A 22324-nucleotide genomic window follows, 5' to 3' on the forward strand; every position below is an offset into this window, starting at 1 on the left:
TGATTACTCTAGTGTAACCCCTGCTCTGGTCACTCAGGGAACAGAAAACTACTCATCCAGTGACCAATATATTTGCCCTCTACCAGACTCCTGTACCCCACTGGTCTGGGTCTGTCACATATCCCTCCCCCCTGCTCAACGCCAAGGGGTTGGGCAGCTTGGGACGCCAGACAGTGCACACGTGACAAGCCATCGGCGTTGCCATGATGGCTCCCTTCTCTGTGTTGCACACGGAACTGGAAAGGTTGGAGGGATGAGAACTATCTGGTCACCCTTGTGTTCTTCTCCTTGTTCCGCTGCATCCATTGAAGAGGGGCATGGTCGGTCACGAGGACAAATCTGCGCCCGAGCAGGTAGTAGCGCAATGTTTCCATGGCCCATTTTACAGCGAGGCATTCTCTCTCCACCACTGCATATTTTTGTTCCCTTGGAAGGAGTTTCCAAGTGAGGTATAGAATTGGGTGTTCCTGCTCCCCGACCATCTGTGATAGAACGGCCTCCAACCCTACTTCCAATGCATCCGTCTGCAGGTTAAACTCCTTGGTGTTAAATCGGGAGACACTCTCACCTGTTTGGAAGGCTTGTTTTCCTGGGTTAGGTCTTTTTGGACCGTTGTGCATGCCCCTTGTGCATGCCAGGGTTTCAGAAGGTTAACGTGATAAATCTGTTCTTGTTTTCTGCGTCCTGGCTGCCGCACCTTGTAGGTTACTTCCCCCACGGGTTCAACCACCTCATAGGGCCCCTGCCATTGGGCCAGAAGCTTGCTTTCTGCTGTGGGTACCCACACCATAACCCGATCCCCTGGTTGGAACTGTCGCACTTTTGCCTGGCGATTGTAATGGGTTCGCTGGGCCTCCTGTGCCTTCTCCAAATGTTCCCGTACAATAGGGGTAACCCGGGCTATCCGGTCTCGCATCTGCATTTACATGCTCTATTATATTTCTCCCCTCATTGGGTTCATCTTCCCAGATCTCTTTGGCGATATCTAGTATGCCACGGGGGTGACGCTCGTATAATAACTCGAAGGGGGAAAACCCAGTTGAGGCCTGTGGTACCTCCCGGATAGTGAACATAAGGTAGGGTAGTAGGGTGTCCCAATCCTTCCCATCCCAACTTACCACCTTCCTTATCATAGCCTTGAGGGTTCGGTTAAACCTTTCTACCAACCCATCAGTCTGCGGATGGTAGACCGAAGTTCTCAGGGTATGTATATGGAGCAGCGTACAGAGGTCCTTCATTAGCTTCGACATAAATGGGGTTCCTTGGTCGGTTAATATCTCCTTCGGTAGCCCCATTCGGGCAAAGATCCCCACCAGCTCTTTGGCTATAGTTTTAGAGGCCGTGTTCCGCAGGGGGACGGCTTCTGGGTAGCGAGTAGCATAGTCCAAAACAACAAGTATATATTGGTGGCCCCGAGCCGTCTTCTCCAGGGGTCCCACTAGATCCATGGCTATTCGCTCCAAGGGGACCTCTATGATGGGAAGGGGTACTAAAGGTGCCCTCAAGAGGGGACGGGGACTGTGCAGCTGACACTCCGGGCAGGAGGCACAGTACCTCCGCACTTCTTCATGTACTCCGGGCCAGAAGAACCATCGTAGGACTCGTGCCAGGGTCTTCTCTACCCCCAAATGCCCCCCAAAAAGATGACTATGAGCAAGACTTAATACAGCGTTCTGGTGTTTCTGAGGTACTAGGATCTGCTGTACCTTCTGCCCCTGTACTGGGGCAACCCGGTATAAGAGATCCTTCTTCATTATGAAGTAGGGTCCTGGTCCCTGGGTTTTCCCTTCCACGGGGACCCCATCTATTTCAGTCACCTCCTTCCTAATGTTGTCATACCTTGGGTCTTCTGCCTGGTCCCATCCAAAATTCCCTCTCCCGCGGCCAATCTGCCCAAGATCTAGGGGCCCAGTCTCTGTTGCCTCTACTGGTTCAGAAGCATTAGGGTGGGGGTCAGACTCAGGTGCTTCTCCCTCCTGCGTGGCCTCCTTTTCAGCTGCGCGGGTCCACCTACCTACAAGAGCGACACTCTGGCTTTGGGTCAGTATTCGGGTTCCCAAGGCCTTAGCTGCTCTTCTTTCCCTTTTTGTCTTTTTACCCTGTCTGGGAGTGGAGAACAAATCTGGGGATATTTCAGAGAAGATTGGGGGTTGACAGTCTGCTGTGGATGCCTCATCAATTTTAGGGTCCCCATCTTTCTCCAATCCCCCTACTGGGAGTAAGTTTCCAAACCCTGGGAAGTCCCTCCCTATGAGCACCGGGTATGGGAGTTTAGGGACTACCGCTGCTGCTACCTCAGTAGTGTTCCCTTGGATCTCGATTTTTACTGGGTTGGTGGGGTAGTAACTAACTGTCCCATGGACACATGTTATCCCCATACGTTTAGCCTGCAGCAGCTGACTACGCTTCACGAGCTTCCCTGAGATAAACGTGATAGCACTCCCCGAATCAACCAGTGCCGTGGTCCCTACCCCATTTAGTTTCACTGGTCTGGTATACATATGTGGGGTTAGTGAGACCCCCACAAGGTGGATTAGGGAGCATGGATCTGCCCAGTTCCCCAGGTTACACTGCATAGGCTCCTCAGCATTGGGACACTGTGCAGCTATGTGTCCCCACTCCCCGCAGGCATAACATCTGTATGGAGCCCTAGGCGTTCCCCGGTTTCTTGGTTTGGGCAGTCTAACATCACGATTCTCTTCTCCCTCAGTGCTCCGACTCTTTGTGGCCTCTGATGGGCCTTCAGCCTCTCTCTTTTTCCACCTGGTCCCTCCTGGTGGCCCAGTCACCCGAACTTTAGGGCTTGGTGCTGCTAGTTTAACCCGGGGTGCCTCTTCCTTAACTGGTCAGGTCAGCTCCCTCGCTGTCCTTCGCCTCTCTACCAGGGCGACGACCTCGTCATAGGTGGAGGGTTCGTTCTGGCTTACCCAGGCACGAAGGTCTGGTGGTAGTCCCCTCATGTATCGGTCGATGACTGGAACCGCTAGTATCTCTTCCGGACTCCGGGACTCTGTTTGCAACCACTTTCGTGTGAGATGGATGAGGTCATACAATTGGGACCGCGGGGTTTTGTCTTCCTGGTACCTCCAACCGTGATACTGCTGGGCCCGCACTGCTGTCGTTACCCCAGATCTGGCCAGGATCTTTGCTTTCAGCTGGGGGTAGTCTGCCGCAGCCTCTTCAGGCAGATCATGGTAGGCCTTCTGGGCCTCCCCACACAGAAATGGGGCAAGGATGCCAGACCACTGATCTCAAGGCCAGGCCTCCTGTAGGGCTGTCCTCTCAAAGGCCAGAAGGTATGCCTCTACATCATCCTCCCGTGTCATTTTCTGCAGCCAATGGCTGGCCCGTATGAGCCGTGTCCCATCATGGCCGCGATTCAGCTCTGTAAGGGACTTTACCTGGTTTACCAGTTCCCGCAACATAGCTCGGTCTTGAGCAGCCTGGTCCATCAGCAGGCGATTAGTCTCTTGCTGCAGTCGCACTGCCTCCTGTTGGGCGGCTGCCTGGACACGGGTAGCCTCCTGCTGGGCCGCCGTAGCTTGTATCAGTGCCCGCACTACATCAGCCATTGTGGTGAAAAAAAATAAACCCTCTCCCTTTTTTTGTTGTTGTTGTTGTTGTTTTTTGTTTTTAAATCACCCTCCTTCTTCCGCTGCGCTGTGCACCCCAAGATCCCACTCCTGACACCAGTGTGACAAAGTTCCTCCTCTATCTTGGTGGGTCCTGCACTTATCGGCGGATTCTCTTTCCTCAGAGATTCACCATGTGGGTTGGGGAACAGCCCAGAGACCTTCCCCTCTGGAAGAACCCACAGTCCAGGTCAATTGGGAGGTTTGGGGGGAACCCGGGCCCGCCCTCTACTCCGGGTTCCAGCCTAGGGCCCTGTGGACTGCAGCTGTCTATAGCTCCTCCTGTAACAGCTGCATGACAGCTACAACTCCCTGGGCTACTTCCCCATGGCCTCCTCCAAACATTTTCCTTATTCTCACCACAGGACCTTCCTCCTGGTGTCTGATAACGCTTGTGCTCCTCAGTCCTCCAGCAGCACACCCTCTCACTCTCAGCTCCTTGCACCTCTTGCTCCCAGCTCCTCACACTCGCACCACAAACTCAAGTGAGCTCCTTTTTAAAACCCAGGTGCCCTGATTAGCCTGCCTTAATTGATTCTAAAAGCTTCTTCTTAATTGGCTCCAGGTGTCCTAATTAGCCTGCCTGCCTTAACTGGTTCTAGCAGGTTCCTGATTATTCTAGTGCAACCCCTGCTCTAGTCACTCAGGGAACAGAAAACTACTCATCCAGTGACCAGTATATTTGCCCTCTACCAGACTCCTGTACCCCACTGGTCTGGGTCTGTCACACTCCGTAAGGCGTGTCTGTGCCAACTGTTATTTGAGGGGTCCCCACATACCCACTCCTGCCTTGGCTCATGGCATTGTACTCTGACAACAATGACCCTGGAAAAAGAGACTTAAATTACAAGCTAAATAACTGCAGCACAGGCATGGAGTGCGTGTTGCTAGGCTGAAAGCTCGCTGGCACTGCCTATGTGCCCAACTGGATGCCAATGTGGCAAATGCCATTCATATAATGCTCGCCTGCTGCACACTTCATAACCTTTTAGATGATAAAGGGGGGTGTGCTTCCATCCCCAGTGGGCTCTGGACAAGTCTGGTTTATGAATCCTGGCTAGGCAGCTGGAGCCCATCCATGTGTACACTAGTCCTGGTTCCCAGCAGGCAAGGGAAATCCAGGGTGCCATAGGTGCTCATGTGTTGATACAGCAGGGAGGCAGAGGATGATGTGAAGGTGTCCCTTGGCACAGGCAGACATCCTGTAAAACGGCTAGAAATGCACATGAAGGCCCATTGGTACGTATTTATGGGGGGACACAGCTTTGTGAGGGTTTTGTTCCCTTGTAGGCAAAAGGTTTGTGTGCCCTGGCACATGCTAAAGACAATTATAACAGGGCACCTCCATTGGGTTATCACCTTGAGGTTGGGTTTGGTGGCAGGCTGAGTTATGTAGTCATTCTGCAATTTTTTTTTTTTAAGTTTTCACTAGTCACACTTCATTAGCTCTTATTGGGAGCACTGGAACTGTTTTAATGAGCTTCTAACAGTTTGCTGTGGATGGGGAGCACTGCACCCATTGTGTGTGGTAGAGTTTGGTTTCTTTTTACTTTTAATTGCACTTACCACTGCTCTAAGAAACAGCTGTTTCGAGAGCACTAATCACTAGTGTGGGCAAAAGCCCGTCAAGTTGGAGGGGCTGGGGTATCAGGAGATGCTGTTATTGCCGGTATGCTCCCTTGTTCTTTGTTCTTGGGGTTTTGATTGTCAACCTGGGTAATAAACCCCTCTTTGTGTGCTGTGTAGAAAAATAGCAATGCCTTTTAAAGCCCATAGCGCCATGCACCGCACTTTCCCCATCCCTCACTTGTGTCCATCCGACTTAAGATATTTCTGAACTTTGCAGGGGGAGGCTCAAATATTTACACTTCAGATGCCACCAGATTTTTCACACCATTCCATTCGTGAAGTAGGAAGCTTGCGGCCCATTCAGGAATGAAAAACACCTTTGGCTCATCGTTCGGGAGAAGGACCAACACACAGTCAAAGCAGAACATTTATTAAAAAGTATGAGGTAGAAGGTTTAATGGAATGTGTCAGGGGAGTGAACTCCCTTCAACTGAGCCTCAGGACTAGTCGGCCCCGCCTCCAGGCAGATTAATGAGCTCAGCTGGACTGTGGTAGGACCCACCTGCTGGTCTGAAGGGAGTCAGCTGGACTGCTTTTAAGCACAGCATCAGGTCACTTGCTGCTCAATGCTTATGCCGGCAGCTGTGCTGACTCTGTGCTTGCTTTGTTCCCAGCCTTGATCCTGTTCTGCTTGTCCCTGACTCTGGCTCTGACCCTTGAGCCTGGAACCAGAGTCATGACTCTTGCTCCAACCACTAGGCCTCCTCTGGCTCAGCAGATGCTGGGTGTCAACTGGAGAAGGAGGAGGCAGTGGTGAAGGGTTGGCTCTGGGGCCTCAAGAGCAGGCAGAAACCAGTTCAATGAGCCTCTCCATTTGGGAATGCTCCCATTCCCTATGGCATGTCTCCATGTCCAGGAACTGGCCACAAGTGTGTTCTCCTACTGAAGAGACCAGTCCCCTCATGCCCTGAAGAATTCAAAATGCTCCTGGTTTCTCCTGTCCATCCCTATGAGCAGCTTCTCCAGGGTCCTTCTCCATCTACCTCTGGGGTGCTGCTCTTGCTTGCTGGGTGACATGGTTTAGCTCTCAAGAGCTGAAGGCCCTGCCAAGTTAAATAGGAGAGCATTATATTTTTGACCTTTGGAACAAGCAGAGAAATCTCCCCCACCCCCATAACACAAGTCTGCTATAAAAGGCCAAAATTTTGATACTTTTCAGCACTGCAGGAATGTAGCTATCACTAGCCTTGCTTCTCAGACTCCTTTTGCAGCCCATGAGGAAGGAGAAGCAGCTAATAATGGTTTTAAAAAACAAAACGACCCCCCCCATACTAGAGATTTTTAGCAATGTAAAATGTTCATACTGTCTCAACGGGAGTGGGAGGAAGTGGAGTAATTCCCTCCAGGGGCCTTATTACCAATTTCTTCCCTGAGGGCTGGCTAATGTTTGGAGAACACAGCAGTTTTCAAAGTACCAGAATGGAAAAGAGAAGTGGCTTTTCGGTCCTGTGGAGGAGATCTGGGTGAGCTATGTCAGAGAGATGTTTCTGCTAATGGTCACCCCTCTATATTGCTGAATGGAGGGGTTTAGTCAGCTACAAAGGTAGACCAAGCAGATGTGCACTGCCAGTGAACCTGAAAAACCAGCTGGAGTTTTTGCTGCAACAGAAATTTGCTGAAATATACATATAGGATTGAGGCAATTTGATTTGAAACCGTACCTACATTCTCAGCTAGTCTAGGGAGATTTCATGCAAAAGGAGACCGGAACTGCTTCCTCTACCTAGCTCAGTCCCTGCCTGACAATGGTGAAATGGGCCAGGAAAGAAGGACACCACAACTTTTGTAGGTTTCCTGAAGATTCAGCTCAGCATCACAGCCCCCCGCCTCAAACAACTGGAAAGGGACACTGCACTGTCTTTATCCGACCACCAGACCAGATCCTTCTCCCCCCCTGCTCTCTGCGACTTGTGCAGCATAACTTTGTGTGGGGACAGGGCAGACACCAGGGATAGAGCCTGGAAAGACTTGGCAATCCTCTAAGGGAGACCAGACTGCTGTCGCTAACTTTTCCTTAGACAACCAACTGTAAGTTTTCTGCATCTGTGTCCTGTTCCCTTTCCAAACCCCTTCCTCTAGTCTGCCCCGGGACAATCTCTGCCTGACTGCTGGCTGAGAAATGCACAAGAGCTGGGCCACATTAACTTTTTCCTTTATAATTTATTTGGGAAAATATGCATTTGGCTTTAAAAGCTAACTGTGGTTCATCAGAAATCAATAAATGGATGGACTGAGAACTCTGTCTTGCTTGAGGACCATTTCTGAGGTGGGTAGAGAAGGGCTGGAAATCATGGAAGTGTAGGACTGGAAGGGACCTCGAGAGGTCATCTAGGCCCACCCCCTGCACTCCAGGCAGGGCTACGTAATAACTAGACTGTCGCTGACAGGTGTTCATCTAACCTGTTCTTAAAAATCTCCAATGACAGAGATTCCACAGCCTCCCTAGGAAGGTTGGAGGAGTTTTTGGTAAGGGGATTAGGCACAACAGTGCTTTGGTTTCAGCATTGCAGTTCAAAGGCAGACAGAACAATGCCTGGCATGTTATCCAGAGTGGAGGAGTCAGTGCACAAGACTTCAAATGCCTTGATCTTAAATCAGGAGTCTAGCACCAGAGCAAGAGAGGGTATTGGTGCGGGTCCATTGTAACTTAAGGCTTGTCTACACTGGCAATTTACAGCGCTGCAACTTTCTCGCTCAGGGGTGTGAAAAAACACCCTCATGAGCACAGCAGGTTTCAGCGCTGTAAAGCGCCAGTGTAGACTGTGCACCAGGGCTGGGAGCTACACCTCTCGTGGAGGTGGTTTTTTAGAGCACTGGGAGAGCTCTCTCCCAGCGCTACGCCGCGACCACACAAGCCACACTAAAGCACTGCCACGGCAGCACTTTAGCATTGCAAGTGTAAACTAGCCCTTAGTAGCTTCAGGTTCTGGTAAATAGGTTGAGAACCACTGCTGTAGTGTGTGGTTCCCAGGTCTGTAGGTAATTCACTCACACCTGAACTTTAGCCATCCTGGCATTTTAGATGTGCCCTGTACAAGTGAAACCGAGCTCTTCGTATAAAGATTCCTTATGCCATTTGTGACTTTGCACTCCATATGTTTATGGAAATATGCTTATGAGTGTAAATACAATGTAACTGGAATATGCTTTATGCAAAAGGTCTCTTGTAAGGTATCATTACAAATCTTATAATCTACTGAGTGTGTTCCTCCTATTTGTTTGTATGTATGTATGTATGTGTGTATGTATCATTCTTGTATCTAAAACTAGAAATATGAAGCTAACTCTGAGGTCTTATTGAAATTATGCAAAGTGTGGGCCATTAATAGTGGTTTAGAATCTTGATGGCTCCCATTAACCAGGACAATTGATTGTAAATGGCTCTGTTTACTTGTAAGCCTTCCTGTGTTCGTGTGAGTCAGGCTGGAAAGAATAGAGGCTTGGGGTCTCACAGGACATGTGACCATGTCACCTGGTACTGGAATCCATCTTAAACCTAGTGCTTTTACATTTAGAAGGAGGGGTGGGGACCCAGAGAGACAAAAGATTCCCGCCTTGTGCCAAAGCCATAAAAGGGGGTGGAACAAAACAAAGAAGGTGTTGCCAGTCATGAGAAATCCCCTAGCTACCACCTGAACTGGAACAAGAACTGTACAACTGGAAAGGATTGGGCCAAGACTAAGAAGGAGTCTAGTCTGTGAAAGAAGCTTATTGGAACATCTCTGAGGGTGAGATTTACCTGTATTCAGTTTCTTAATATATTAGGCTTAGACTTGCATGTTTGTTTAATTTTGCTTGGTAACTTCCTTTGTTCTGTCTGTTATTACTTGAAACCACTTAACTCCTACTTTTTATACTTAATAAAATCACTTTTGTTTATTAATTAACCCAGAGTAAGTGATTAATACCTGGGGGAGCAAACCGCTGTGCATATCTCTCGATCAGTGTTATAGAGGGCAGACAATTTATGAGTTTATCCTGTATAAGCTTTATGCAGAGTAAAACAGATTTATTTGGGATTTGGATCCCAATGGGATCTGGGTGCTGGAGATAGGAAACCTGCTGAGCAGTTTTGGTTAAAGTCTGCAGCTTTGGGGGTGTGGTTCAGACCCTGGGTCTGTGGACTGGTCCACACTAACCCCCCAGTTCGAACTAAGATACGCAACTTCAGCTACGTGAATAATGTAGCTGAAGTCGAAGTATCTTAGTTCGAACTACAAGGTACTTACCGCGGGTCCACACGTGGCAGGCAGGCTCCCCCATCGACTCCGCGTACTCCTCTCGCGGAGCAGGAACACCGGTGTCGACGGCGAGCACTTCCGGGATCGATTTATCACGTCTAGACAAGATGCGATAAATCGATCCCAGAAGATCGATTGCTTACCGCCGAACCCGGAGGTAAGTATAGATGTACCCTGTGATGCAGCGGAGTAGCATGTCTGGCTCAATAAGACAGGGTTCTGGAGTCCCAAGCTGGCAGGGAAAACGGGCTCAGAGGTAGTTTCAGCACATCAGGTGACAGTCCCAAGGAGGTCTCTGTGACCAAACCCATCACACCATTGATCTGGGCACTAGGCATTTCCTGGGCCCTTCCCATTTGGTTAATCCATCCCCAGGAAATATCCTGTTGAAGGTGATTTCTGCACTTATTAAAGACATATAGCATTTGAACCTCACATTGTAGAAAGCTGAGACCTTCCCTCTCGCCAAGCTCCAGCGACTGCCCCCTTTCTTCCCCCAGTGAGAACCGAGGAATGTGCTTTAAGGTCCTGGGGATCTTCTCCCCAGCTAGTCCTAGCAAGGACGTTAGGAGCAGCCAGCACACAGCTGGCCCTCAGCAAATCTGTGGCTTGTGCTGTGCCCAGCAGCTGCCAGAACAGGACTTTGGTGAAGCTGATGGCTGTGTACCTCGCATAAGGAAGTCTCAGTAGCCATGGACAAGATGGGAGTGTACACCCATACGCTCAATTTGCTCCTCCCGCTTGGCCTGGCTGTGTAGAACAATCGTGTTCTTTGTGACAATGGGACTGATTTCCGGCTGCCCTGTCCCTTGGGCGGATGCTGACACCAACGCAAAATGAGCTTCGAATTTGAAGGGCCCCGTTGTATATCCCCTCTGTCTCAGAGCCAGAGGACACTTTCAGCGGACTAGTTCGTGTGATTGAAAAATGTGACTTCAGTTCACTCAAAATAGTTTGAAAATTTGACGCAGATTGTTTTGGCCATTCACAAAAAGCCCAGAAGAGGAGTGGAAGGTGGGGGTGATGCTATTGCTGCCCGTCTCCCTGCTTCCCCCATAACCTCTTGCTTGGTGTTTACTTTAGGACCCTCAACTGGGACGTGGGAGACCCAGGTTCAAATCCCTGCTCTAGAATAGGTGCATAACTGCCTTTTTCTCTCAATTTTTAGTTGGTTTGACTCCTCCCGCCCCCCGAATTGCTACTGAACCAAAAACCCAGTTATTCGCTCTGCTCTGTACTGGGGTAGCTGGCAGGACAACAGACAAGCAGGCTGCCATCATGCTTTCCACGCAAGAGTCTGAGCTTGGGGAAATGGCTCCTCTGTGCTCCAACCCTGTCTTGTGTTCCTTTTCTTCTGTCAGCTTGAGGTGGCTGAGAGGAAGGGGAGGATGGTCGGACTTGCGCAGGTCTCAGGGCCACTGGTCACAAAAGGGAGATTTATTTTTTTAAAGCAATGATTGCGAGCTGGATCTGAATTTCATAAGGAAAAGCAGAGCCTGGGAATCTCCTGTGCCCATGCCTCCTGGCAGGCACTGGATGTTGAGTGGGTGGGATATACCCCCTTACCACCCGATGCTCCAGCAGCAGGTGAAAGGCCCTCTTGAGATCCCTTCTAGTATTTATGGCTTCCCTGGTCTTGTATATTCAGGGGCTAGTCCTGATTTTTGAGGGGGACCATCCTTCAGGCCCACTGAAAAGTCCCCAAGACAATGTGGGGCTGGCACAGTACTAATTGTGGCATGACAGGTGAGAAGTTTTCCCTGCTGTGCTAAAGGAGAGGGGCAGAGAGCAAGACTTGGGGCAAATTCAACCCTGCACCAGCTTTAGTGCCAGTGCAAGGAGTGGCAGCTCTTCTAGTCTCTAGGTTCTTGTCCCATCCTCATCATGGTATCTGAGCCTCTTCCAGCTGTCCATTAAGTGATGTGACTAACACTGTCACGTGTGGTTTGTTCTCTCCCTCGTCCTCTCCCCGGGGATGCTGTGAGAGCCAGTTTGGACCCTGTACTCAAGCTAGAGCAGTTTTCAGGGCTGAGACTAGTGCTGTGGCCCCGAGACTGACTTGGCCATGCCTTGGCTGGGACCTCCAATCCAGCACCTCCTCCAGCCTGCCCCTTCTCCAACCTCATCCCCTTGTAGAACGCCTCCCATGCTGATGTCTTCTAAAGCAGTGGTGTAGAGGAGGCAGCCCTGGCTCTGTGGCTGCTATTGAAGCCCCCTGTGCCAGAGATATTCCCTGGTGGGGGCTTATGGACCCTTTGCAGCAGCCTGGCACAAAGGTCCATAGGACAATGCTGAATCTGGGCCAGAGAAGGGCCAGGAGGGCAAAGTGAGAGTGTTTATCTAATCCCTTGATTTCAATCAGGAGCTGAATGGGTCTTTCGGATGTTCACATGAGCAGCCCCTGTTATGCTCCCTTATATAAAGCACAAACCAGACATAGACTGAGCTGCTCTCTATTTCACTTTAAGTGAAAGAACAAATGTAAGATCCCCATGAGAGAGCACAGTGCGTGTGTCTTGTCTCTAACAGGTTGCAGTAACTTTGAGGACAAAATGGCTGCTGCCTCTGCAAATCAACGTAAAGATAAATTACACAAAAAGAAAGGCATCATGGTCTCAGGATACATGCAGCCTGCTACCTCTAGGCAACAGTGCTGTACTGCTTTCTGACTAGCTTTCTGCTTTATCTTCCCACCCTGATGCTGCCCTGTCAGTTTTGGCCCTGTCACAGGGTCTGCACAGGTCTCCGCCCTCTCAAGCCTGTGCCGGCTGGTTAAATAAAGAGTCCCCATGCCTTCTTGGTGCTTCACCCTTGTGTCTTTATTTACAGTGCAACCATGTAGTCCCCTTTATTTCCCCCAACAGCTCTCCCCACTCAGACCTTCCCAGGGTCTAACCACCATGAGGCTCCCTGCCTTTAGTGAAGAGACAGAGATGTAAGCCTCCTATCCCCTCCCAGGCTAGCCTCCTGACTGAGCTTTCTCTGGGACTTTTATAGCCCGCCCCTTTCTCAGCCCAGCTGCCTCTACTTAACTCAAGTCATTGCTGTGAGCTGGCCGTCATTAGGGCCTGCAGCTGGGCTCTCTGCTGGCTTCCCTACCAGAAAGCAGGGCTTAGCCAGCATTTTAGCAGGGCATTCCAGGGGTTTACCCCTGCCCTGCCACAGGCCCCATGAAGGGTTTGATTAGGGTGCTCTATCTCAGAAGGTTGGCTTGGCCCTTTGTAGAAATAGAGGTCAGCTACAAAATTCAGATCTGCGTTCAAAATCCAAACCCCTCCAAAATTCAGGGTGCTCAGAGCTGGGGAGTATGGCTCAAGGTTCAGCTGTAGCTAATCTCTGAGCCAGGAATCAGAAATATTATCCTATGGATTAAATACTATGATCTGTCAGAGATGTTCTAGATCTATTTTATCCTGCCTTGGCAGGAGGGGGTGGATTAGATGACCTTTCAAGGTCCCTTCCAGCCTGGGATTTCTGTGGATGAACTTCCACAAATCACACTTGAGCTTTTGATACTTATCCAAACTTCTGAATCCTTGAGACTCGTCCATCCCTTGTGAAGCTCCTTGAGACCCTTGAATGGAAGGTGAAGTATTATTATTGTAACCAAAATGTAACCCTTCTGCCCATCTAAGTTGGCAGCAACAAGGGCCGGGTTCTGTATCTAGGGGTTCCGTTTCAATAACACAATGCAAAACCGGCTCGAGCCCCCACCCAGTGACTTGGGACAATTACATACCACCCCCCTGGGTACCTCTAAGAGGCAATACTTCCCCTCTCGCAAGCACGGAGTCTGAGTGTAGCAGAAAATGTTTAATAACATGAGGTAAACGACATCAGCATAAAATTGGAAAAACACCACAAACAGGATTCATAACACAAACCATGAGCAAAACCCACCCCAGCAAATGGGGCTGTGTCCTTTCCCTTTGGTTCTTGAATCCAGCAACCCAAAAATCACCCAGAGTCCCCCAAGTCCAAAAGCCCCAAAGTCTCTTGGGTCCAGCAACCACCCAAAGTCCCAAAAGTCCAACAACCCCCAAAGTCTCTGTCCCTGGTCAGTGCAGCCCCAGAGTAAAAGGGGGGGGCACACAGGGTGTTAAGGGGCACCTCACGTGATCCGAGGCTGGCCAGCCGTCTGTTTCTCCATGGGGGTTCCGCCGCAGCCTTCACCACAAGCCAGTCCACTTTCCTGCCACCCCACGAACTGCTCCGCTCTACAAGCTGCTCCGCTCCGCTCACCGACCTGTGAGCCGTTCCAGCCATCCCCGCAAACAGCTCCACTCGCCGTTCCTTGGGCCACTCCAACCGGCCCCGCAAGGCTCCACGCCGCTCACTGCTCCTCCAGTCATCCCCACAAATTGCTCCGCCAGCTGCTGAGCAATATAGCTTCAGGCTCCCCCACTAGTTAACAAAGCACTCAGTGATCTCAGCTCTTAATAACATCAGCTCTTTTGTGATTTCAGCTCATAGTATAGTAGGGGAGCCCCAGTGCTGGTGCACCATTGGCCCAAAGTGAATTCAGCTCAGCAGCCTGTAACTAGACTCCTAAGGGAATCAAAGTTAGCTCTGACATTCAACAGTGGAGAGAGGAGGCAGTGCAATTGGTGTTTCAAACCCTCAGAGGGGGCCCATACCATCAGGTACAAATACCTGTCCCCATCCTCTCTCAATTCACTGGGTTTTGTAACCCATGCCCCTTGTCAAGCAAGTGCTACTTAGGTAATGGTGAAGGACTCACTCAGTCCTTCTGTCATACAACAGTTCCACTGGCCTTGATTCACAGAATCAGGGAAACAAAACTTTATTCTTCCTGCCCCAATAATAGAGAAACTGGGGATCCCACACCAGCCAAAGTAACCACTTTCAGTTGCTGTGTTTCATGCCAGGCGAGTGGGTGTGCCTATGCAAACAAGATCAGCCCCTGGAGTTCTTTTCCACACTCGCCATAATTCGCCACCAGATGTCAGGGTAGAGCTCATCCTGACTCTGCTTACATTATCAAGGATCTTCACGGGAGAGGTCAATGAGCCGAAAATAGGATGGGCTGCTTAATGTTGGGGGTGTGGGATGTGTGGGTGCTAAACCTGAAATGATTTGGGGGGGGGGAGTGGAAAAAACTGGGGGTCATATTTGATTCCTTTTCCCCCCACCCACATCCAGGCCATTTTGGTTATTCTTTCTAGTCCCAAAGCATGCTAAGGTCCACCCTAGATCAATGGCCCTCTATAGACAGCACCCCAAAGGCCTTGCAACTCAATGGACAAAGGGTAGGAGGAGAAACAGACTCATCCAGGGTCACACAGTAGGTGAGTGGCAATAGAATCAATGGCAGACTATGCTGTCTCCAGCCACAGTGCCTTGTCCTTTCCCCACGAAGCTGTGGCCTGCACTCTGAAAGCATTGGGGACCCCTGGGTTAACCGCTGTGGGGTGCTGCAGATGGGTAGAACGATCCCCTCCTTGCCATTGTTTTGGTCTCTGTGGGCCGAGCCCCTCGCTAATGAAGTGTTCAGCAGCCAGTGTTGAGAGCAGGGCAGTGCCCGATGCCAAGGACTCCCCAGACAATCCCTCCCCTGCCCTTTCCCAGTGTAAACAGTGTTCATTTTCCTGGCAGGCAGCGCATGTAACATGCCCACTTCCTCCGGAGGGCCCTGCCAACCAGCCTCGATGAATGACAGATGAAGATTGTCCAAAACCAAGCAGGCCCCAGGGGGAGGTATATTTGGCAGCGCATCCAGGCCACTCAGGTACACAGGAATGCATCTGGGGAAGTCCTGTTCTGGAGTGCGGTGACCCCTCACCTCACAGCTTATAGGCTCGCTTCCTAACATGCTGGAATAGCCATTCCCAAGGAGAAGGCCTAGGGTATCCTGCCACACTGAGTCCAAATGCTACAGCTTGTAGTCTGAGCCGCATGCCCCCACAGCAGGGCTTGTCATGTCCTGAACCTCTACATACTAATCCTCAGAATCCCCCCAGAATCCTTTGCACAGGATGGTCACCCCGCTTGCCGTGGAATTCAGATCACTCGGCAATACAGTCTCAAGTTTTTACTCAAGCCAAACTTCTATTCAAGTCCATGGGAGTTTCTTCCAAGTAGAGATTTCAGGTTTTGTACCTTCTGGCTCTCCAAGCCCTTCACAAAGGTCAGTAGGTTTTATGGGTAATCTTAGGAATGGAGAAGTGAAATTCAGTTGCCATGGTCACACTGAAAGTTACTGTCAGAGTGGGAGAGAGAACCCAGGAGTCCTGAGCCCTTGCTCATGCTCTCTCCAGGCAGTGCTTTCTGGGGGCTACTGGAGCCGGAGCAGGACAAATTGCAAGAGACTGAGGCCCAGATCCTCAGAGGTATTTAGGCACCTAGCTCCCATTGATTTCAATGGAAGTTGAGCACCTAGATCCCTTTGAGGATCAGGCCCTGAATCGTTCTGCTGCAGCTGGAGAATGGAAATGGGAAAAGATTCACAATGCTCCCCTGCAATGGCTGGTGAGTGACCTCTGACATCCATAGGGGTTGCAGCGTCCATTTGACAATCAGTGCACATGAATGCATGGGGTCTAGGCCTGGTGTCAGAATTCTTCTGGACTGCTGCGGTGCTCTCAGGCTGAGTCTGGAACTACAGCTGGGCCAAACGACTGCAGCCCATCTCTAAAGGGCCATAGACCCCCACACGCCACGTGGGTTCCCCCTTCACCAGGAGACCCAGTTCAGAGTCCTGATTCACACCTTCAAAGCCTCCCCTGTCCGAGGGGCCATCTACCTGCAGGACTGTTCTCTCCTGTGCCACCCAATGCTCCTGTGATGGACAGGTGCAGTACAGCTGATGAGACGCAGGGAGGAAGCTCCCCAGTGGTGGAGATGCAGCATTCTTGGTGATGGTCACCTGACTGCAGATCTCATCATACAATCATAGACCCATGGAGTTTAAGGCCAGAAGGGATGATTAGAGCTGTTTGTATAAGCCTTTCCTCAATAGAGGGGGTGAGCTGTGTTTCCACCCACCAACAGAAAAACCACCTGTGACATCAGAACCACCTGTGACATCAGTCCAAGGGTGGGACGCCAGGTACTGCCCTACTGGTTTGACACTGAAGTGTGCCATTTCTGTATTCAGTGCCTAGGTCCTATGGCAAACAGCCCAATGTAAATGCATTGTGTGATGGGGTCTCCAGACCCTACTGGAGTCAGGAAAGGGTTAATGCGCTGCTGGGGGCCCAATCAGCCCCCTCCCCCCCACCACCACACACACACACACACACACCTGAAGTGGGACTTAGGCTCTGAGGGAAGAGCTGAAAAGGGAGAGCCCAGCTCAGCTGCTGCCTGGCCAGGAGGGAGAGCAGGGCTGGAGCTCTCACTGTGGGAGAGAAGGTGGGCTGGGAACCGAGCAAGCTGGCCGCCTATCGGTGCCTCCCTGAAGGAAGTCATGAGTGGGTTTATTTTGAACTTTGGATGCCCTGGAAGGGGTGGAAGGGCTATGGGAGCTAGCTGGAAGGCTAGGCCACCGCAGCCTGGAAGGTGCTGGAGACTGGAGGGAAACAGGGGGGAGCTGCTGCTGCACTGTCATGCCATGAGGGGTGTGTGCAGGGAAGGTGTGCAGCCACACTGTACAGGTAGATCCGTGAAAGGGGGATGGTACCACCTAGGCATGCCGTGAGCATTAGTAGGCTGAAAGGGAGTCAGGTGTAGCTTCCTGAGCCTGGGGACAGCTCAGAATAACCTGGAGATTTCTCGAAACTGCGCTGGATGGCGGTAGCCCCCCAAGAGACCATTGCCAGTGAAGGAGAGCCAGCCTGCATGACCCCCGACGTGCCTCTGTCACAGGGGCTGTGGTGGAGGAGCTGCCTCTGTCAGTTCTAGCGCCACTGGGGACTCCCTCCTCTCAGGATCTGCCCAGTAGGGGAGATGTGGCAGCTTTCTTCTCCCTTGGCCCTGCCGGAGATGCTGGGCCAGTACTTCTAAGGTACTTTGCAGAGGGAAAGGGCTAAGCTATTTTTTTGTATTACTGTCTCAATGGACAAGACAAAAGTGGCGGAGGGGAAACAGGCTTCTATGGAAAGCAGCTAAACAATGACAGGAAATATCATTGCGTTCTCAATCCTGCAACCACTATGAGTCACTTCACTCCTGTGAGGAGTGGTATGCAGCTGCTTAAGACTGAGCTTTCTCAGAGGCGTCTTAAGGAGTTAGGTGCCCAACTAGGGCTGGCCAAATTTTTTTCTTCAATATTGTTTCTGATGGAAAATTGTGGTGGTGTCGAACATTTTTTCACCAAGAAGTGTCAGCTTTCCACCCAAAAACAATTCAACTTTGCATCAAAAAAACCCCCAAACCTGAGCATCAAAGCTTTTGTTTTTTGGCCAAAACATAACACATATCTAGTCTCAAAATCATTGGGCCAAAACCCCAAAATTTCCATGCATGTGTGAAATTTTCCAAACAGTCATAGCATCAATGGCAGTTGACAGCTTAACTCCTGTAGGACTCTGAAAATCCTTACATCTGTGTTTGCAGGATTGGGGCCATGGACACCTGAAGGTAAAAAAAATGAAAACTCTGTGTATTACCTCTGGAGAAATCCAGCCATTTAACCTGCCTTGGTTGGATAATGACACCTACCTTCCCAGCCCGAAGGATCCCAGGGTTTAGATTCTAAACTCCTTGGGGTGGATGAAGTGACTCCTGCATATGCAGTTGGGATTACGATTACTTAGGCAGCACCCAAGGTCTTGCATATGCAGAAGTCAGTTCATCCACAAAAGAAGAGCAGCTACCCCTGGAGTGGAACAGGGAAGCTGTTTAATAGCACACAGCAGTTTAAAATAGAGAAGAACAGCATATCCAGTTGCAAATACAGAAGGAGTTTTAGGAAGGCCACATGTCATTATCCAAACTGGAATTTGGCCAAGGCACAGACTAACACCCAGACTCTTATATAAAGTATGAAAGGATTTTTTTTAATGACTGCAATTAAGCAGGCCCTCTGTTTGGCTTGTCCTCCAACGGACAGTGACTCCAGCAGCAGAGCTGGGGCACTTGTCCAGCCTTGGTTCAGATGGAGGAGTGCAACCTACTAAATCACCAGTGTCACTCTCCAAAGATGGTTCTTCGCTTGGAGGATGTGACCAGATCCCAGTCAGAGGTGTTCTTGCATCCAGCTTTGCCAGTAGGTTTCTCTTGCTGCTCCCCTGGTGATGTTTCTCCTGTTGTTGACAGGCCCCAGGCCATGAGCCACTTGGCATTAGTAATCCAGAAAGTGTGCTTTGCTCTTTCCACTCAGGCACTGGCCCTCAGATGGCTGATTTCCTTCTCCCTGGAAAAAGACACACACCTACTTCACCAGTGCAACCCACACAGGGGCATTGCTCACTCTCGATACACAGTCCCTGCTTTTGACCAAGGTTGTCATTTCTAAGCCTGCTACTGGTGGCCAGCTCTGATGCTCCTGCTAAGGGGCATCATTTGTGACCCTGAATGGGCACGGGCCCAGCATGGGAGACTGCAGTAAAGCAGCTTTCTGATTTGGCTATACAAAGGGTTTGCAAAATCCAATTCAAAGAGAGGCATTTTCAGAAGATGCAATTGATCTGCTTTGGTTTGTCTCCGGGATTGAAATGCACAGTAAACAAACATCAACGGGGGCAACGAGTAAATCATGTTGATTTTTTTTAATCCTTGAATATTTAATAATCAAAGGTGATATCATCATCCTAGGAAAAACTCCCACTCAGCATTTGCAAAGCTGCTACTCTTCTGAATCCCTCCTTAAAACTTCTCTTTGCCATGATGTCTACAAATCACCACAGCATTGGTAAAACAAATGACAAACTGTCTCTGTTTTTTTTGCTCATTTTGTTACCTCGTCCTTCCATCTTTGCGGGGGGCTGGTTTGGGGGGGTTCTTTTGTTCTCTTATCTGACGTGTAGATTGTGAGTGCTCTAGGACAGGGACTGTCTGCATTGTGATATGTCCAATCTGAGCATAGTACAACGGGGATCTGATCTGGGATGGGGGTTCCTCGGTGGTACTGGAATATCTATAGTAAATGATATCAGTAGAGGTAGGTAGAGTAACTGCAACTGATGCTTCAGTGAAATAATTTTTGCCTGGTTTGGGATCAATAAAGCTGGAACAATTTTGAAGCTTTTCTGAACAATGTTGTGCAAAGCTCTTTACACTGTCCAGATGTCTAAAAAATTGAGTCACTTTAGCACAAAAATCTGCCTAATGAATATGGGGGGTTGCAGAAGGAGGCTCATTAGCGAATCCAGCTCTTCTTGGTACTCTGCCCTGTGCACCTGTGTGAAACCTGAGCAGAGAGTTATAGCCATGCTTAGCAGAGCCTGAACAATGCCACTGAAAACTTGTCTGGTGGGTCTGTCGTGATACACGGATTCAGGAGAGCCCAGTTCAGTTCCTGGCTCTGCCATAGACTTGCTTGGGCAAGTCACTTAGTATCTCTGTGTTGCATTGCGTTCTCTCATTCTGTCTGGCTTGTCGATTTAGACTGACAGTTTGTTGGGGCAGTGTGACGTATTCAGGGTACAGTGCAGACTAGTGAGTAGCTGTGCCATCTCTGACCTGGGCTGCCCTTTATAAGGCCTTGCTGCTGTAGCCTCCGGTCTGAACTGCTCACAAACAGCCTCCAGCATGTAAGTCACTCCCAGCCACGTTTGTGTGTGCTGCAGCCAGCCAGCCACACCTTGGTTCTCACCAGCCTTGGTTATACTGCAGGGTGACCTCAACACACTCCCAGTCCTAGATTTTTCCCCAGAAATGTACATCTTGTACTGCCCAGCCCCGCCTGGACAATACATACCTCTATAAAGTCTGGCATTTTTATACAAATCCTGTTATCTCAAATAGAGTTTCCCAAACACTTCAGTTCAAACATACCGATGTAGATAAAACAATAAAACAAGTGTATTAACTACAAAGAGAGAGACTGAAGTGAGTACAAGTAATGAGGCATGAAAGTCAGAAATGGCTACAAGAAATATAAAGATGAAATGCAACTAGTGCCTAACTCAACAAACTATGTTAAATTCAAAGAGAAGTTTTTCTCGCCACATGTGCTCAATAGTCTTACTGGCCAAACTCCTTAAGCCAGGACCCCTTCTTCGGTGTAATGGCTGCTTCCTTTGTTCCTTCTCTTGCAGTGAATGGATGGGAAGAGGGAGGGGTTCCTTGGAGTATCTGCCCCTTCTTTTTATAGTCCTGTCCCCCCTTTGAGAAGCATTTTCCAGCTGGGAGCACGGCAACAGTCTGGCTGTGTGGACGGGAACCCTATGCTGTTTCTTTGCTAAGATGTCAATTTATAGCCCTTGCCGCTTTTCCTGCCAGTGAATAGCCACTTAGCAGGTAATAGCCCATTGGCCTTGTTCACACTTGGCTGAGGTGTCAGCTTGTCCTTTGTCTCTGAGAAACTGGTTTGGCCACTCCCCAGACTTGGAACATGTTTTAGTAACACCATACAGTGGAATAGTGTAACTTTACAATATACAATGTTGCCACACAAATTTTACCAGGACAATATTGACCAGCAAATCATGAGTTTTCAAATGATACCTCATAAGGCGTACTTTATCCAAAGATTATTACAATAGTGTGCAAGGGGTGAATACAGGGGTACAGTCTGTCATAGGGAAAGACTGTCTCTACCACAATGGAGCCCTCATCTTGGTTGGAATCTCTAGTTGCTATTGTAATACAAACAGTAAATAAGAGATCCTGTGGCCCCACATGCTCTAGGCAAAAAATGCTGCAAACTAGCACAGTCAAAGCATTACTGTTTACTTAGGGTGAAACATCTAAAGCTGCACGCAGTCTCCTTGGAATGGATCTACAACTTTAAAAATCTCTTACAACAGTCTTTCTCTTTTGAAGAATCTATAATTATAAAATCGCTTCCCCCAATCTTAAAACTGGGTGCTTTTTTCTAAGCATGCCAGGACTTGTTACACATTTCCCAGTTGCTTTTTAATGAATTTCTTCTATATTTTTGTACAGCACCTAGCACAACAGAGCCTGAGCTGTCCACCCAGTAGGGATCACTACCACACGATCTTAAATAAGGGGCAAGGCAGCTGTGATCCACAGACCAAATGTATAAATGACTATGAGTTAGCGGTGAGATAACACTGGTCAAAAGCTTTGACCTTGGTACTTTTGTATTTAAAGAGAGCTATTGTAAAAGGAGTGGATCAAATGTATTGCTCCACTGGCTTTAGTGGTGTTACATCAGGGATGGATCTGGCCCTATAGCTAAAACACAGCCTGATGATTAGGGACGGAGATCTGCAGGTTGTTCCTTGTTCTGTGTGAAACGAGATGGGTGGTCAGTCTGGTTTCTAGTGAAGAGGAGCCCATGTCCTAAAGTATGCCACCACAATTGGCATTGGCGCTGCTATTGAGGCATCTCAGCAGAAAGGCCAAGTTTTGAGGGAGTCTTTCCATTGACTTAAATGGGCTTTGGATACATGGGTATACGGAGCTGCCCGGTCATCCCTCCGGATTAAGGTCGAGACCTGTTGAAAGGACAGCATGGAGGGGAGCTCGCTGGACCTAGCTCATGGATAAATAGAGGGCTTCCATTTCCAGGGTTATCCATCTGACATCTTTTGCCAGAACTAAATTAATCTGTTTTAAAAAATAAATTGAGAGAGAACGTAGGATCAAACTGATCCCCTCCGCTCTTGCACTCCTCCCCCCCACGCTTGGCATCTAGTCCCCAAAAGGAAATCTAGAGCCCAGCCACCTCATAGCCATATGACAGACCAAGGGCCAGGTGTGACTCAGCATTACTGCATTGACATCAAT

The sequence above is a fragment of the Terrapene carolina genome, unplaced genomic scaffold (assembly GCF_002925995.2).
Source record: "Terrapene carolina triunguis isolate 2854851 unplaced genomic scaffold, T_m_triunguis-2.0 Scaffold210, whole genome shotgun sequence".
NCBI lineage: Eukaryota > Metazoa > Chordata > Testudines > Emydidae > Terrapene > Terrapene triunguis.